The sequence below is a fragment of the Stegodyphus dumicola genome, chromosome 10, assembly GCF_044657685.1.
Source record: "Stegodyphus dumicola isolate Sdum_Otavi_A_Nest chromosome 10, ASM4465768v1".
Taxonomy (NCBI): Eukaryota; Metazoa; Arthropoda; class Arachnida; order Araneae; family Eresidae; genus Stegodyphus; species Stegodyphus dumicola.
The window spans coordinates 21,978,706-21,998,306 of NC_140777.1; the positions used below are offsets into that span (position 1 = coordinate 21,978,706).

A 19,601-nucleotide genomic window follows, 5' to 3' on the forward strand; every position below is an offset into this window, starting at 1 on the left:
CAGTGCTCGCTTCACCACCCTTTCTCATCTTAATCTTACTGACACATCCACTTCCTTTCACTCGGCATTGTTAGTTTAAGCCTAATAGTGTTTGCGAACCAGTCCGAGTTAAATTTCTTTTGATGCGTCTTTTGGCTAGTTGACTCGTTCTAAGTAGCGACATGGAATTCGAGAAATTGAACTTCATTGGGAGAAACTTAGTGGTGAATAACAAGCAGCCGACGATTTCCACCATGAATTTGAAGAATTTGTTTTAAAAGAACAGCTATCTTTTGAACATATTTACAATGCCGACAAATCGGGACTTTTGTGGAAATATCTTCGCACTCACACTTTAGCATCTGAAAGTGAAAGTAAAGCAGCGGGTCATAAAAGCAGCAAGGAAAGGATCACTATCATGTCTTAATGTAATGCTACCGGTGAACATAAACTTAGACTTTTTGTCATTGGAAAGTAAAAAAAAAAAAAAAGAGAGATCTTTTAAAGCCACAAGGATAGAAAATTTGCCCATTGATTAATTTAACCCCCCCGATATAATGTAAACAGTTCCGGGTGGTGAGAACATCGATGCTGAAAACATTAACGAGTGGTTGGAGTGTGACGTCAACGAACCTGACTTCGAACACTTGATAGATGATGAAATTGTGAAGACGGATTACTGAGCTATTTGGAAGAACAAGACGACACAGAGTTGGCCAAGAAACTTATGCTACGAAAAATGCAATCTCAGATCAAGAGAAAATGCTTCCAACAAAGCACTTTTCTGTTTTCATTAACAAAATGCATTTTAGGTTAGTTTTGAGTGATATACTAAAATATTAAGCATTAGTTAAACATTTCCTGCTGTTTATTTTCCGTTTTATTGTACATAAAACAATTTTTCAAAGTTGGAATGACTGTTTTCTCTTTTGCTATACCCGGTTTTAGCTTTTTTCGGATTATGCGCGATTTTCGTTATCCGCGGCGGCCGCACCACCCTATTCTGCGGATAATCAGGAGTGAACTGTAGCTCTATTCTAACACAGTTATTCTGACACAAAATTGGACTTTTTCTGAAATAACATACCAATTTTTTTCCATATTTCGATTCTACGACTCAAATTATGCCTAAATATGAAATTTTGTTAAATTTGTTGGGAAATTTACAGAGAAATTCACAAATTTATGTTTGTGCTTTTTTTTTTTTTTTTTTCAGTTTGCAGGAAGAATAGTTTACTTGACGAACTTCTTAATATATGGTAACCTATTTTCCTTTCCCTTGAGCGGAAGAAAGTCACAATCGTTCCTTTTTTCAAATAATGTTCTTTATATTATATATTTAATTATAACTGTTATTACTTCAAGTAATTTTTTCTTTTCGAATTTCATTTTAATTGTTTAAGTTGCATGGTTTCTTTCGAATAACTGTTTTAAAAATTTCTATTTACCCATTCGATTTGGGTAGTTTCAATAAAAGGTGCATCATTTATTTTCTTCAGATAATTTTCTTTGTAATTTTTTTTTTTTTTTTTTTTTTTTTTTTTTTTTTCTTCTTTGCCATAGTTGTTGTTTTAGGTAATTTTTAAATTTTCAGACTTTTATTTTAATTGTTTGTGTTGCACTGTCTTTTCAGATAATTATTTTAAAATTTTCTATTTATTCATTCGAACTGAGCATTTTAAATATATTTATTAATATAAATTTTTCAGGATTTTATTTTATTTATTTAAATTGCATTTCTTTTGAAAGAATAGACTACGATGCATCTGAAAATTGAATATATTAAAAGAGAAAATACAGTAAAGCACAGTTAACACGCCTTTCAATGTTCCGTTTAGAAAAGATATATAAATGAGAAGGAAGTATAATCGAGATTTTAACTTAGGGTGACTTGCATATATTGCTTTAAATAGCTTTAACATTGTGCACATTGCTTTACACAATTTTATCATCCTAAATTTAGTTTCTTAAAATGTTATTCATACCTTAGTCAAATATTTTATTTTTGAAATTGCAAGAATCAAATATATCATACGATAAAAAAGTTTTAAATAAAAAAAAATACTAATTTAATTTTTTCCCCCTTAATGGCTTGCTTTTTTTCTTCAGGCATTCTGCAAGTATATACAAAACTGTCCAACTTTTCGAAACACCTTGGTATTTCTGACGCCAAATTCTCCTTCAAATTTTTGCTTATTTTATTTTCTTCTTTCCTTCTACATTTATTTTTAGTGCTCACACAAGAAAATTAAGATTTTTCAATTGTTACACTTCCATAAATTTTGCATTCTTGTCAAATTTTTTAAAATATCAATTACATCAATTGCGTTTCCAGCTGAAGACACTTTTTCATTTTCTAGACATTTTAACTATAAATAAAGTTTAAAGCAAAGTCCAAAGTATAAATATTTTAATTAAAAGATTTTTTGCTAAATGACAAAGAAATAAAATACTCGAGCAGTGTTTATTCTGCACCACCGAGAGACTGATTATTATATTGGCTGCAAACAAACTAAATCATATTAAAGATCATGTTTTTTATACAATTAGTAGAATTATTTACTTAAAATATTCTTTCTAAGAGAATTAATGTAAAAATTTATATATATATTAAACTGGGACATGACCCAAACTGTCAACGTCCTGTTGCTTAAAAACATTGTGAAAATAAACATTAAACGAACTTTTTCAGTTTTAGACAATTCAATTTAAATGCACTTAAAGTAAAGTAGCAGACAATAACATGGTAAAGGTAAAAATTTACTAAAAACACAAATATTTTTTAAAAAAGGAAGAAATTAAAAAGAAAGTTAAAATTTTGAATAATATCCATAATTTTAAGAAAGTAGCTTTTCATATAGTATTAATAAATATTTATTACGAATCTTTGAGGGAAAAAATTTCATATAATTAGTTCTCCGTAAAACTTTATTTGAAATTTAAGGTTAAAAATAGCTGTGGCAATTCACTATAACAAAAAATCCATAAACCACATTTGGCGTTAGAAAATGTTGAATAAAAAAACTCTAATTTTTTGTAGATATGCTTAGCTTGGATAACTACACCTACTTTAAGATGGTGGTAAAATTTTATGGGTTATAATTCAAAATTTTTTTTCAAAAAATTTATAAAAATTATTTAAAAATACAAATTTTAAAAATAAATCATAAAAAATGGGTGAATTTTATTTGGAATGAACCTAAATTTCGAAACGAGAAAGGAAAAATCAAAAAAGTTTAATAAAAAAAGAGATATTAATAAATATATATCAAATGTAATTAACGTTAAGGAGCTAAAATTTTGAGAGCTAATTTTTTTAAAAACTACTCATATGATTTTTACAAAATTTTGCAGACTGGCATAATTTGAGCTGTAGAATTGAAATACGGAAAAAAATTGGTATGTTATTTCAAAAAAGTGTGATTTTGTGTCAAAATACCTATGTTAGAATAGTGCCATATATAAATCTAATACATATCCTAAGTCACGCTTTCAAGACATGAAAAACACAATATGAATTTTGTCAATTGGCACAGTGGAACAAGAGTTATAGAACTGTCCCACCCTTTTTTTGTGCAGTGCACATAAAAATTACTGTTGCTAACTATGATATAGAACTATCTTGTGTACACAAAAAACAATTGGATGTGCATTATCATGGAATAAAATTATGGTTTTTAAGTGGCCACATCCGCATTCGAGCATCACCTTTTTAACTAGGCAGTTAAGCCTCTCCAATGCAAATCTGTTGCAACCTTTCTTTCTTCAAATCAAAATATCACATATATACATACAAAAAATAAGAATTTTACATTCAAACTCACATACAATTTATATTTTAGCCTTCCTCTCGAAAAACAAAAAGAAAAATGAACTACAGTCAAAAGTCGTTAATTCGGACACCCATAATCCGGAATGATCTATAATCCGGACCTCAAAGCTACAAACTTTCTGTGCATGCGTCGCATTGACGCATGCGCGTAAGACCTTTACGGCTGCGAATATGCTTGTGCGCGTATGCAAAATATGTTTACGAGTGCGCGTTTAATGTACAATGGACAGTATAAGCTAAGCTAAAATTATCTATTTCAGTTAATGTTGCACATTGCGTTGTTCCTTAATCTTCAAATTGGATCCGGCTTATTATTTTTTGCAGACTATTAGAGCAATTTTATAAAAGTAAGCTTGAACTTTCGATTATGTGAAATAGAATTTCTAATATATATTTATTAATATGTAAAGGATCTACAAAGCGAAAGTATGTTTCGAAGTTCATTAAACAAAAAGTGGAATTGCTGCAAAAAATGGATAAAGGCATATCCTTTATTTATCTAAACTTTAACGTTTATTTATCTAAACTTTGTTTATCTTTAATGCCGGGGTGTGCAATGAATTGGAAGTTGATCTGTCAGCACTATCCTTATCTTCAGGGCAGATGTTTTTATTTTATTTGGCTTATAATTCCTTATTAAATGTAGTATTTCATCTCGATGTACTCCGTCTTTCATATGATTTAAATCAAATTCCTCGTTATTATAATTCGCTTCCGATAGCAAAGAAAGTGACAGAGGTTATTGAAAACGGAAAAATTTCGATTCATAAATTAGTCAGTAGACACAGCAATTACAGGACTTGAACAATGGAACTTTATAACTGAACAAGATATTATGTCTGTTTATAGAATTAAAGAGAATGTATTATCACATAAAAAACGAAGCAACTTAAACAACTTACATTAAAAGAAATGTTTAATAAAGTAAACAAATAAATGTTAAGCTGCTTTTTTTTTTTTTTTTTTTTTTTTTTTTTTATTATTATTTTTATTTTGATACCCTTTAGATCATAATTGTTCTTTATTTCATAAATTACGGTTTCATATTTTTAATTTTATAATTTCTGCATGCCATCTTACCAGATTTAAACTGATGATCTATAATCCGGAAAAATCGATGATCCGGAATCGCCGAAGTCCCGACGAGTCCGGATTAACGACTTTTGACTATTAATAACACATAACCATAGACAGCAGCTTGAAGAGAAATTAGTAAATGAGAAAAATTTCATAATTAAGATATTCATAAAATAAAGAATAAAGAATTCAAATACATTACGAATCAAGACTGGAAACAAAAGAGAATATTCAGTAATAAAGCGAATATTATCAAAAAGAATTTGCAGCTGTTAAGGCAATTTCAACATTATGAAGTGATTTTAAATCTTGAGATTATACAGTTTTTCAAAAACCTATAATTCCTACATATGTAACTAAAATACAAATAGTTCACTGCAGAGCTTGGTTTTGCAGCCATAAGCCAAACAGAAAGCAATTTTTGTATTCTTTAATGAACATAAAATAAACTAAAACAAAAAGAAAGGTTTTATTTTGATAATATAAAAATTCAAATTTTTTTTTTAGTTAATGCATTTTCAAAAAGATGAAAATTAAATTCAAAAATCAATATCGTTTATTTAATAGGGAAAAATTTACTCACAAAAATAATCAGATACTTTAAGTAATAGTAAAAAATTTACATTGTTTTTGCTTCTTAGCCTTTCATGAGATCACCTTTACACTTGATCACTTCATTTAATCTTTGGTCGCCCAAACGGTATAGTGGTTAGGGAAGCCCACTACGGTACCGAAGGGCCCGGGTTCTCCGGGAAGTCCAACCTCTCTTTGGAGTAGGCTCTCGAAAGCATTGTTCCATGTAATATGAATAAGACAACAACAACATTTAATCTTTGTGGCATTGATTTTACGAGTTTTCTGTTATTTTTTGGAGTATTTTTATGCCACTCCTCTTGGATTACTGCTATGAAAATATGCTCAATTTTCAATTTTTGTTTCTAGTTCCTTCCAAATATGTTCAATAGGATTCCATTCTGGCGATTGGAATACTGCCTTAATTACTTTTGGACACTTATATAACAGCCAGAGTCTAATTGTGCACAGTATGCTTTGGATCATTGCCCTGGTAGAATTTGAAACTATTTTGAACAGTAAGTTTTTGTGCTGACGATGCCAAATTTCACTTCAAGATGTCAAGGTACTTATACTGATCCATAATACCATCCATAAACTCTATACTACCAACACTGGAATGTGGCATAGATTCTCCATACCATAACTCATACTCCTTCATGTTTAATACTTGCTACTAAGTTTTGCTTTCGAAACTCTTCTTTGAGTTTCCTACACACCAGCACTTGTCCAACTGAGCAAAAAATGTTAATTTGCTTTCATCAGCAAACAACACTTTTTTCCAGCAGTCAGGTGTCTTTTGTTTCATCAATTTTGTGAAAGCGAGTTGAAATTTTCGATTTTTTCTTTAACCAATATAAAATTTTCTTCTTGCTACTCGCTTCTACCTACAACTACCATGATACTGCTCCAATACCAATACTCTACAATACCAATGCTCCAATAATACTATCCTACAAATTGCATTACTCTTCTTACAGTTTATGGATTTACACATATTCCATATAATTCAAGAAGTTCCGCAACAAGTTTAGGAGCACTCAGTCTTGATTCCTTTTAATATTCCTTAGAATAAAATGCTTCATTCTATAAGAATAAGATAACTTAAATGGTCGTCCAGGTTTATATATATATAAGTAAATAGGCAATTTTTCTAATAAATTTCCCTTTCTTTTGATGGAAATCAATAACTAATCTGTGAGTTTCTAACAATGTTCCCTTTCACTGCAAGAATACATTAAAATAACCACTGCAAGAAAAACTAAAATAACAAACATTTTCTAAAAAGAAAATTTGAATTAAAATAGCAAATGATTTTTAGATTTTTGCCTAGTTTCTTTATTCTAATTCCATAAAATACTGTTTTTTATTTATTACAAACAATTTTAGTTAGAAATTATGAAAATGCCCGATTAATTTTGTGATATCTTTTTTCCCCATTTCAGCCTAAAATGCTATAAATCCTTTGAGAATATATAGTCAATAAAATGGAAAACACACAGAAGTTCTTGTCACTCAATAATACTCCCTAACTTTTGAAAATATCTGCACAACTCTTAAACATCCCAAACATAATTTCACAGATATAATTTCATTTGAAAATAAAATTTTACAGTTGTCTCTCAAACATAAGGACACTAAAATTAAATAAAATTTGATCAGGAAATTGCTAAAAACAAAATCTGCAGCTTGATGAAATATATGGCAGTAAAAATAGCAAAAGCAAAACATTTAATTTTTTTAATTTACTATTTAATTTTTTCAAATTAATTTAGTACAAAAACAGAGCTAAGAAAATATGAATTCAAAGGGAATATTTTTTAATATTTTATTTAAAAGCTTTTCTCCTATTACTTACAAAAATTTATAGTCACCGATAATTTTTGTGAGACACTGTATGAAAAAATTAACATGAAACACAGTTTAACAGTTTTAGTTTACTTCAGTTTTCTAAAACTGAATACATGAATACATCAAAACTGATAATATTGACATTCATAAATTAATGGGAAAGAAAAACATTATTTGATACATATACAGATAATCCTACTTTATATCACTTTTTTCACAAAAAAAGTCTTCCATACCACATTTTTCAATTTATGAAAGAAATCTAAAGAGATTTGGGGGTTTCATGAGAAAAAAGAAAAATGTAAAAATAACATTTGCTGCTTCTTTCAAAGCATCAGCTGGAGAAAAATATAACTTCGACTGCAAAAAAATATGCAAGTATACAGAGTTTTGTCTACCATTTTGATGATCTATGATAGATTTAATCATTCTAATGCTGTCATACTTCCAAGTCTGTAATACGAGCTATCAAATACTGACTTTTAGCTTTGAGGCACATAGATAATTGAGCCACAGTCATGTTGACCTGGTGAATAAAAATGACAATTTTTTCTCTGTCCACCAATATTTCCTAATTATTACAACCTCTGCTATTTAAACTGTGCCTAAATTATTGCCAAACAAAGAGCAGCCCTAACCATTCTGAATTTTAGTCCACCTGCTATGAAAAGAGGTTTGAGTAGAACTGCTGCTTTGGCACAATCCATTAACTTGAGGGATAATAGATTTAAAGTTGTAAGTTTAAGCATTTATATGGAGAAATTCTTGGGATCAGTAAATGTTTTTGTGTCTACATTCAAAAGAATCATGGAAATATACTAGTTACAGACTGCATATGAGATGTAAATATGTTTGTTGCACACGTTCTTAATTTTTTCTTGATTAAGACTCATTGATAATTATCTGTGCACTGCTTAAATAAGGGGGATCAACAAGGAAGTACCCTTTTACCACAGTACCCTGTATTGCCTACCAGTTCCCCTTTTGACTAGTGATGAGTCGGTACTACCGAACCGGGTATTTTGTAACGGGTACTGAAAATCGGTACATCCAAGTACCTGTTACTTCAGTACCGAAATCGGTACTTTTCGGTATTCGTTACTTTTGTACCGAAACGGGTACTTTTTGGTATTCGTTACTTCTGTACCAAAACGGGTACTTTTCGGTATTCGTTACTTCTGTACCGAAACGGATACTTTTCGGTATTCGTTACTTCTGTACCGAAACGGGTGCTTTTCGGTATTCATTACTTCTGTACCGAAACGGGTGCTTTTCGGTATTCATTACTTCTGTACCGAAACGGGTGCTTTTCGGTATTCGTTACTTTGTAACGAAAATATGCATCTCTTCTCAGTATTTCGGTATTCGTTAATGGAGGATCGATGAGGGTTCAGCTCACTTCGGTTTTGGTACGAGGACAGTAGTATCTGGTTGTATTTGTGAAATGGTGATATGCGCTCCTCTTGTCCATGAATAGTCTGCTCCTCAGACACTTCCGTAGTTGATATGTTTTCTGATATTCAAAATCTTACTCCGTACAGATAAAATCAAACACGTGGTGACGTGGCAGAGTTCCTTCAGTGCACAAAATCGTTATCAGTACTCCAAATCGTTACTAGGGCACTTCGGTACTCCAAATTGTTACTAGGGTACTCCAGTACAGCAAACCGTTACTAGGGTACTATGGTACAGCAAACCGTTACTCCGGTATTTCGTTACTTCGGTTCTCCAAATCGTTACTTGGGTATTCGGTACTTGAAAAAGTAATGGTTACTTGAGTAACGGGTACTTGTCTGTACCCGTTACTCTCGTACCGGGTACAAGAATGTACCGAAGTTGCCCATCACTACTTTTGACACAGCTTAATTCAAGGTTGTCATTGCTATTATCTCTAAACTCCTATATTTTTAGCTACCGTCCCAGTTCAGTTTACATGTTATTTCTGTTTATTTTGACTCTGCATACTATTCTTATTTTTAGCACTAATTTAAATTAACTTAGTTGATATTACTTAACAGTTCTTTTAAGGCCTCAAAAGTATACAAAATTTGGTCATACAATGATTGATAATTACCTTTACACTATACGCCTTTTTACATCAAGTATGATTGAACAAAATTGCTCTATTTTCATAAAACAGATAAAGGCTGTATATAATCCTTACCATATTAACTTTGCTTAATAGTTTTCTCAAAAAGCTAATTACAGATACCTTTATGCAATAAAAAAACTATACAAAATATTAAACATTAGTCAAAATTTTATACCAGAAAAACAATATGAAGCTATTACTTACAGATTGAGCTTGTGGAGTAAAATCTAGGATATGCTCCTGCAAACTCTGATACAATTTTAATGCACTGTTATCTTTACCAAGGCAAACATTATGTACCAACCTATAGAATAAAAAAATTTTTAAAAATTAAAAAATTTTAAAAAATCTACCTCAGTAATTATTATTTTAGCTCAAACCAATACAGTTTAATATTTCCAATCTGTACATCATTCCATTAAGTACACCTAAACATGCAAAATTCAAGTCATTTACTTTAATGTGTATTATATATAGATGATGCTTGTTATGACAACTATAAGTAGTATTTTATAAACTGGTGTAAAACATCCTTACCTGATGAAAATATAATCAATTCCTTTCATTACATCATAGCTGGTAATTTCAAAATATGAAAAAGCGGAGAATCTTGCAGAAAACCAGGAGTTGCCAAGAAGTGGTGTTCTTTTTTTTTTTTTTTTTTTTTTTTTTTTTTTTTTTTTTTTTTTTCTGGGCAGCAATGTCATTTCAAAATAACTCCATATTAATTCAAAATTTTTTTGTAATATACTATTGTGATTGACTATTGAGCTATTTATAATGTGTTTCTGGTGTAAAATATATTAATATTTAATTAGATATTCTACATTTTATATTCTTTGGCTACTTCAGTTTTATATTTTTGTAATGTGAGAAGATCCTGAGCAAGGCAGAATTTTATTTAATGACGTACTTTTTCAGTAGGATGAAAATAAAATGAATAATTAATGTTCATACTACAGTCAAAAGTCGTTAATCCGGACTCGTCGGGACTTCGGCGATTCCGGATTATCGATTTTTCCAGATCATAGATCATCAGTTTAAATCTGGTAAGATGGCATGCAGAAATTACAAAATTAAAAATATGAAACCATAATTTATGAAATAAAGAACAATTATGATCTAAAGGGTATCAAAATTTACAAAAAGAAAAAGCTTAATATTTATTTGTTTACTTTATTAAACATTTCCTTCAATGTAAGTTGCTTCGTTTCATGTGATAATACTTTCTCTTTAATTCTATTAAACAGACATAATTTCTTGTTTAGTTACAAAGTTCCGCTGTTCAAGTCCTATAATTGCTGTGTTGAGAATACCGACTAATTTGTCAATCGAAATGCTTTCGTTTTCAATAACCTCTGGGTCACTTTCTTCACTATCGGAAGCGAATTATAATGACGCGAATTATAATGACGAGGAACTTGATTTAAATCATATCAAAGACCGAGATGAAATACTACACTTAGTACGGAATTATAAACCAAATAAAATAAAAACATCTGCTCTGAAGATAAGGATAGTGCTGACAGATCAACTTCCAATCCCCAGCGTGAAATTGATAAACAGATTTCGGATTTCAAAACATACTTTCGCTTTGTAGATACAAATTACATATTAGTAAATATATATCGGAAATTCTATTTGACATAATCTTTCTAATCTATCATAATCTAATAATGACGTTTCTGCCCCCCCCCCTCTGCCGCAGAGCAGTGTGAAATTGATAAACAGATTTCGGATTTCAAAACATACTTTCGCTTTGTAGTAAATATATATCGGAAATTCTATTTGACATAATCGAAAGTTCAAGCTTACTTTTATAAAATTGCTCTAACAGTCTGCAAAAAATAATAAGCCAGATACGATTCGAAGATTAAGGAACAACACAATCTGCAACATTAACTGAATTAGATAACTTTAGCTTAGCGTATAACTCCGTTACACATTAAACGCGCATGCGCACAAACATATTCGCAGTGCAAGGGTCTTATGCGCTCCCGTAAACGCCTGTGCGCATGCGTGAACGCGACGCATGCGCAGAAAGTTTGTAGCTTTGAGGTCCGGATTATGGGTGTCCGAATTAACGACTTTTGACTGTATTATGTAAACAAACTTACTATATGTGAATAAATTAAAATATCATTTTTTCATGTAAAATAAATTAAACATAAATATTAACTGATTAAATGTTGCTCGAATCACGATGAAAAGTTCTGTAAATACCTACAGCAAATTAAGACAAATCAAATAAAATTTAATAGGAAAAGTTATGCTGAAAATCATTAGAAGTGAAAGAATGGAATTAGCCCAATTTCAGTTTCCTTTACCTAATAAACTGCATTTATTGGCAGGAAATGTTTTACTTTGTAAAAGATAAAAATTTGAAATCAGGAGATATAATGAAAAATTAGGAATTTCCTTCTAAAATTGGAAGTTGGTAATTATGTAATACAGGGTATCCAGGAACTCTTTCCCTGCTTATAAATATTCATAACACATAAAATATGACATAAAGACACATACTTTTTTACCTTGAATTGCATGTAACATATTCAAGTTTTTGTGTACTTTTGTGTGTGTAGTAAGTTTTGTGTAAATTTATACATGTGATTCTTTCATTGCCCAAAGGATATCCAGGTGATATTTGAATTCCATCCTTGTGTTGGTCAACATTACATGAGAGATGGATGTTATGACTTCAGTAATTCTGCATTGTAATACTACAATACAGGCATGAAAGCGCATGTTGGCAAAAAAAGCTGAATAACGCGCGGACACAAAATTACACAAAAACTAATTGCGCACGCGCGACCTCAAAAAAAAAACACATTTTAATATAAAAAGTATTAAACATATACATATAATTAAACTAAAATAATACTTGTACTTACTATTTTGCTATTAATTTTATCTTGTAAAAAAAAATTAATAAATCACCAAGAGATTGTAATGAATTAACCTTCTTTAAGATGCTATTTATGTAACTTAATTTAACAGTTGATACATGAATACTGTACACAGCATTACAACACACTAATATACATATTTATGTTATATATTACTGCCCATTTTCAGGCAATAACAAGTTTTAGAGATAATATATAACTGTTACTATAGCTCTCAATTATCTTCAATAAACAGTACTTTGTATAACACCAGAAAAAGTAGTCATATGAGATAATATAGTTACAAAATAACATATAGTTAAAGGAGGAATACAAAAAATAGCTATTCTGTCTTAGTCTCACTCGATCCTGATTAAAAATTTTTAGGGAAAAAGCTTTTTCTTTTTTGCTACTTTTGCAGCCAACTTTTTTAATTTCCGTTTGCGAGTTTGTCTCGATTTCTTTTCAGCAGCTTTCATACAATCCATTGATACTTTTTTATTTTCTTCTTTATTTTCTGCAATGTTTAATTGCTTTTTTTTTTTTTTTTTTAGATTCTCGCTCCTCCTTTTTAATCTCTAGCTCTTCTTTGTACAGTTTATGAGCATTCCTTAAATTTTTACATGGAGTTTTGTGTACTGGAGAATGCATGTGGTTATCCTTATGTCCGACAGATGGCACCAGCACTGATGGCTGAAATTATTGAAGTCAGCTCTTGTTTTACGGTTGGTTGCTCTTCTTTGATTCGATATCCTGCGCATCTAGTTCCGCCTTTCCACATAAGCCCCACCTACTTCGTCTTGATGTGAAACAACGTATTTCGTGATCTCAGCTCAGGCAAACTCGAAAAGTTCGCAACAAGGAGTGCCCACGTTTGATCGCTAACCCAGCGTAATATTATACGATGGCATGATGTAAAGTTTTTTTACAAAGAAAAGAGGAAGAAAGAGAGCATGTTCTGTATTTACCTCCCCACACAACACCACGCCGGTCGCGATTTTTCAACGGTTCTGCATCGATCTCAGAAACAGCCTGGGTGATGTTCAAAAAAGCGGAATTACGCGAAAACACAGAAAACTTTGATACCTGTACAATATCATTCACTGGTGTCTAGTAAACCTGGTCCTTGACATAACCGCAAAGGAAGAAATTCAGTGGTGTTGTCTGGTGATCGTGAAGGCCAGTTTATGGAACTATCCTAATAGGCATGGATATCTAACCACCACTAAATTAACGCACTATCTTGTGGAAAATTAAGTCCAGAATATCCCAAATCTGTGGCACAATAAGTAATTGCAATATATTGCGATAGGTATTGACTGTGATCATCTTTTGACTGAAGACACAGGTTCCATGATTTAATTGTGCATAAAATCGCACCACACATTCAGCTTGTGGCTGTTTCCGATGGTCTCCAACATAGTGTGAAGAATCTCGCATCCCCAGATTCTAGCATTGTGTCACTTGACACCACCATTCAAATGAAATGTGGCCTCATCTGAGAAAAGGACACATTTCAGATAGTCAATATTTTTTTCAATCTCACACAGCTTGGCAACAGCAAAGTCATAATGAGCAAGGCAATCAATCCAACAAACAAAGTAACAGTAAGCATGTACACCAAAACTTGAATATGTTACATGCAATTCAATATAAAAAATATTTGTCAATGTGTTACATTTTGTGCTTTATGAATATTTGTAATCAGAAAAAGAATTTTGGGACATATTGTATAGTGATCACTCGGTACAGTTCAAAAGCATGACAATGTAATAATAATAAATTAAATAAATAATAAATGAATAATTTATGCTAACATAACTTATTAACACAAATTTTGTAAAGTTTGAAGGCAACCCACATAGGTTCCTATTTTTGAAGTAACAAATTCTTCAGAATTTTTCTGCGCCTTCAAGAAGATGAAACAATGTCATCTTTCTTGAAATTTATAGTTTAATATAAAATTTAAGCAAATTGAGATATCTTTACCAAGTTTTTATTTTTAATTCCAGTAAAATTTTATTTTTAATTTAACCACTTAATTCTTTAACTAATTATAAAGCATACAAAATCTGTAAGTAAAGCAATACGAGTATGTTTAAAACAGAATTCTAGATCTTGAAGAAGAATTAAATTTTGATTAATCTTTAGTTGTATCACACTGCTGATAATGGTTAAAAATATATAACATGTCATAGCTTTCAACCCTGAACATGAAAATTCAGGAGGTTTTTCAGACCCGAAATTGGGTGTTTCTGGAAGTTTTCCGCATTGTATGGTAGCACCTTTTCAAACGAACTTCAAACTGGCCTTGAAGACCCTTTATAATGGTTATTCAACTATTTATAATGATTCTGATGTAAAACATATTAATATTAGTTGGTAAGTTAAATTAAAATTTACTTTTTACTTGCCTTTTTAGTATTATTTATGTATTTTTTTATAAATAGCATCTAGTTTCTTTTTGATTTATTTGCATAATTTGTGCCAGGGAAGTTTTTTTTACGCAAGAGTTTCTAAATTACTTTGGTTTTCTACTCTTAATTGACTTTAGTTATCCTAGTCTTTACTTGCTAATTTCTCTAAATTCCACTTGTTTAAATTTCTTTTTAGTAATTCACAATTTTTGGTTTTGAATTTTTCTTTTACCCTTGCCTACATGAATGACGAAACATGAATTGAATAACTGAAGAGTTAGGTTTGGAGGCAACTTCGCCTTGATAAGTCTGTCTCCTGCCTGCTCAACAATTATTCACTTATGCATTTTTATAAATTTTTAGGATTAAAAAAAAATTATTGGAATTATATATTATACATTTATTATATATTCATAGATTTTGATACTTGCACTTGATTTACATATGCTCTCAGAATTTAATGATATTGTAGATTATTATAACATAGCAATAATTAATCATTTATTTGTAATTCAAGTTCATTTAAAATTTAATCAACTTTAAATTTGCTTTTTACGAATAGAGAATGTTTTTTTAAAATTTAATATTTAATTAGATCTTCTAAACTTTAAATTAGATATTCTAAATTTTATGTCCTTTGGCTCTAATTTAATTTTGTAATTTTCTTACACTTTTATACTAAAAAAAATCTTGAGTAGAGAAGGAAGAGTTTAATTTAGTGCAGTACTTTCAAATGTGACAAATATTATATTAAATAATATACATACAGTTGTGTAGATAAACACAGTACTGTACTATTCACTGAAGTAAAACAAAATGAAATATAAATACTACCTAATTAAACATAGGCTGAATTTTCATAAAAGGTTCGATACTTACACTTACCTGGTGCAATTTAATGATTTTTTTTGTAAGTAAAAAGATAAGTTACTTGATGAGTGCAAGATTGTAGTTTTTGCACCTGTTTTTAAAAAGATTTCCAAACTATCAATATTTATTTTAAGTTGGCAAGCATTATCAACAAATGAGCATGTAAGCCTATTTTAGCAATTTAAAATGCAAATTTTAATTATTAAATGAGGATTATGTGATGCATTAAAAAACACATTACATTCATCTCCAGATCTTTCCGTAATTTTTTAGCATTCTTCTTCCAAGTACACAGTGCTCTGTTTTCACTTTAAAAAAATCAGAGAATTCCAGAGGCGGGAGGGCTGTGTGATCACCGAGGCAAGCGGCAGCACGATCGCTGCGCTCCGTAAAAAAGTGAAAATTTTTCCTTTCCTCTTGGTGATTATCAATTAAATTTCTTTGAAAAATTTTTTATTTTTCCTCTACAAAACCTATATCATTCCAATGAATTTCGGCTCCGATGTTGACGAGAATAAAACAGCGGACAATGTAAGGATATACTTCAAAAGACTGGAATTTTAAGATAAGTACTTTTCTTTCATCTAAACTAAATCAAATTTCTATAAATAAGTGCCTTTAAATCAATAAATCTTAATTTTTCATCAGTTTAAAGCATTAAAAAATACTTGAAATTGCCATTGCTTGTGGCTTCCTTTGTGTATCAACTCGAAACAGACGCCAGCATTATCAGTTCACCTCTGTCAACACTTACAAAGCCCTTAAGGAATCTCGAGAGAGGGAAAATTTGGGGATGAGAGGGATAATTTGGGCATCGCGCTATTTCCCTCTCGGATCTTCTGGATTCTCTTTTCTTTCTAGATCGCTTGAATATAGTTTCGCCTTTAAATAATATTATACCTCACCGATTTTTCTCATACTGTTCTTTGCTATCTGTTAAATGTCCATATGTAAGGGATGGTTTATTCTTCACCGCCTTAAATAAATTTTTAGAACTATGAGCTTATATAAATAACAGTGTGCCTCATTGTGTTATATTAACATTATTTAACTAGTAATAAATTATGATAGTAGAATAATTAATCTTGTAATAAATTATGATAGTTAAATTAATAAATACTGTTTAATTTGTGTTTTTAATACATATACTCAGTTATTTACACACATAAATATATATATATATTTTTTATTTTATTTTTTTATTTATTTCTTCTGGTGAACCAGAGACTTACTGCGATCCTGATATTCGTAATGACTTGCCTCAAGATCTTAATAGCGAAAAGATTCCATCGATGATTACAAGAACTGGTCGAATGGTAAAGCCTGTTCAAATGTTACAGTTTTAAATTTGATTTTTCAGCAAATTTAAAGCTGGGAGTATGTTGAAACTCTCACCGACAACCACGTGATTTGCGCATGTGTGCAGCAAAAACTAAAACATTAAACTAAAACTTTTTTAACTGAACTTTGAGAACTCGTGATGGACGTTTGAGTGAAACATGTAATCCTACTCTTCTGTGTTATATACTATATATTTTAGTTTAGTGATGTGATTGTAAATTAAATATCTTATTATCTTAGAAGCCTCTCTCTTTCTGTGAGTAGTGCATCGATGAATGAAATAAACACTCCCGGATATGCCTTTGGATTAGAAAGAAGATCGACTAAAAGGTAAGCCTTTTTACCTTTTATTTTCTAAGAAATTATTATGATTACACATAGCTAGTAAACAATACCAAACAAAACAAATGGTACTCAACATATTATCATAATCACTTTATCATTAAGTACCCCCCTAAAATGTGTTACACTCTGGCAACCATGCACATAATCACTCTTCAGACAACCATGCATATAACAATTCTTCAGCCAAACATCACCATTTTTGTACGAGTTCCTTTTGTTGTAATCAAAGTTCAAACATTTTTTATAGATGAACTGTGATACTTTTGCCTAAAATTTGATTTTAAAATATTTGCCACCAACAGAAAGACTAAAGTAACATTTCAACAAGATTATAGCATTTTATGCAAAATCACTAAAGGGAATAATGACATGATGTGTTTGGTAAATAGTCGGTGAGCAATGAAAAGGGTGTGATATTGTCTGATTTTTTTTAAAAGTGAAAACAGATTAATGTGTACATGAACAGAAGACCAGCATAAATTACATAAGGATTTGCAAAAAAATGTTGAGTATTAATTTTTTATGTAGCATATAACCCAGTGGTTGCCAAACTTTTACGAGTCACTAGATCTTTTCTCAATTAAAATTTTTTCACGATGCCCTCCCTACCCTAAGTAAATGTAAGGCTAATCATAAGTAAGAGATAAGAATAAATAAAACTCATGTATCTTAATTATTAAACATTTTTTGTTACTTTATTAACAATAAATTAATAATTAATGTGATGGATGAGACTACTAATCACAGCACACTTTCTCAAATCATGCAATTAAACTGGATATGGCCACTCTCATTTCCTTTTCCATATTGATTTTTGCTCTATATTTACTTTTATTATAGCAGCTGCCAAAAATCCAGCTTTGCATAATACGACATCAAAAATGGAATTAAAATCCACTGAGTCTTATCACTTAGAAAGGGATGTTCATTTTTTATCGAAATGAAAACTTCTACCAATTCCTTGCTGCCAAATTCTGCTTTCAAACTATTGTCGCAAAACAACTCGGTAAGATTCTTTCTTCTGCAGAAGTAAACTCAGATGAAACAACAGTGTTAAATAGATTTGAATCCACGCAAACCTCTCAAAATTTTCATTGAGGAAGCATTTCTCAAACTAGACAATTAGCTGTGATAAACATCCTTCAAACATAGTTCTTCAGAATGATCAAGTTCATTTGACATAAAAAATTGCTGCAATCTTATAAAACAACCTTTGCCTGCATTTTGATCCAATTTTCTTCTTCACAGTAAAGAGTTTTTTTATAAAAGCTGATGCTTTTCTGTTGACTTCAAAAGGTGCATGTTTTTTCCCTGATGACAGAGAGTAGGGGAATTCACCTTTTCAAAAATTAGGCATAAGTATGTCAATTTTATTAAAAAATTGGGATCAATAAAACCGTCTGCATCTTTGTACCATTTCCTTTAAGGAGAATAAATATTTCTACCTGCGTTGAAAGGTATGTGATAAAACATTACCACGATAGAGCTATTTTGCATTGCTATAGTACAACAAAGATGAGTGTTTGGCTTCCATATCCTCACTTACTTTTTTTAAAAAAACATGCTTTCAGTGGAGAAGATTTTATAAAATACAGTCAAAAGTCGTTAATCCAGACACCCATAATCCGAAATGATCTTTAATCCGGACCTCAAAGCTACAAACTTTCTGCGCATGCTTCAACGTATAATGCATTCACGCATGCGCGTAATACTTTTACGCAAACGCATATGCGTGTGCGCATAATACGTTTACGCATGCGCGTTTAATGTATAACGGACGGTATAAGCTAAGCTAAAATTATCTATTTCAGTTAATGTTGCAGATTGCGTTGTTCCTTAATCTTCTAATTGGATCCGGCTTATTATTTTTTGCAGACTGTTAGAGCAATTTTATAAAGGTAAGCTTGAACTTTCGATTAAGTCAAATAGAATTTCTGATGGTGGAGCTGCCGTAGGATCTACAAAGCGAAAGTATGTTTCGATGCCCATCAAACATAAAGTGGAATTGCTGCAAAAAAATGTATAAAGGCACATCCTTTCATTTTCTAAGAATTCCGAAATCTGTTTATCAATTTCACGCTGCTCTGCGGAAAAAAAAAGGTTCCTGGTTCCTTTTTTACCAAATGAGCTGTAGAAAGCAATGAAAAGATCGTTCGATAACACGATCGAGAAGGCACAGCTTTACCGGCTACCCTTCGCAAGAATATTCTGTTATAGCAACTATAAAGGATCAAATAAAAACAAACAAAAAAAAATCTATATATTTTTAGCTTCTCCTTTTATTGTTTAGTTAAGCTAAATGTCTCGCTTCAATCAATTAGGAAGGTTTTTACAATATT

The 19,601-nt window shown here is 30.7% G+C and overlaps 1 protein-coding gene and 1 long non-coding RNA gene across 44 annotated transcripts in view; one reads left to right on the top strand and one right to left on the bottom strand.

The window, feature by feature from the left end:
- LOC146994913 (uncharacterized) overlaps positions 1-19,601 on the bottom strand; it is a 691,669-nt gene that overhangs the window by 420,045 nt on the left and 252,023 nt on the right. For 13 of the 38 annotated variants that reach the window (XR_015043328.1, XR_015043327.1, XR_015043329.1 and 10 more), the window contains one exon: positions 9,609-9,708. The exons of 17 other annotated variants lie outside the window; for them this stretch is intronic. The gene's annotated coding sequence lies outside the window, so the exon portion shown is untranslated. Of the gene's footprint in view, positions 1-4,759; positions 6,548-9,608; positions 9,709-15,585; positions 16,755-19,601 lie in introns of those variants that run through there. 8 more of the 38 variants (XM_085824754.1, XM_085824751.1, XR_015043334.1 and 5 more) reach the window with 8 other exon arrangements.
- Positions 1-19,601, top strand: part of LOC146994914 (uncharacterized) — a 260,019-nt gene that overhangs the window by 54,598 nt on the left and 185,820 nt on the right. The window contains exon 1 of one of the 6 annotated variants that reach the window (XR_015043363.1): positions 16,804-17,247. The exons of the other annotated variants lie outside the window; for them this stretch is intronic. This is a non-coding gene — a long non-coding RNA (uncharacterized LOC146994914). Of the gene's footprint in view, positions 1-16,803; positions 17,248-19,601 lie in introns of those variants that run through there. 6 annotated transcript variants of the gene reach the window in all.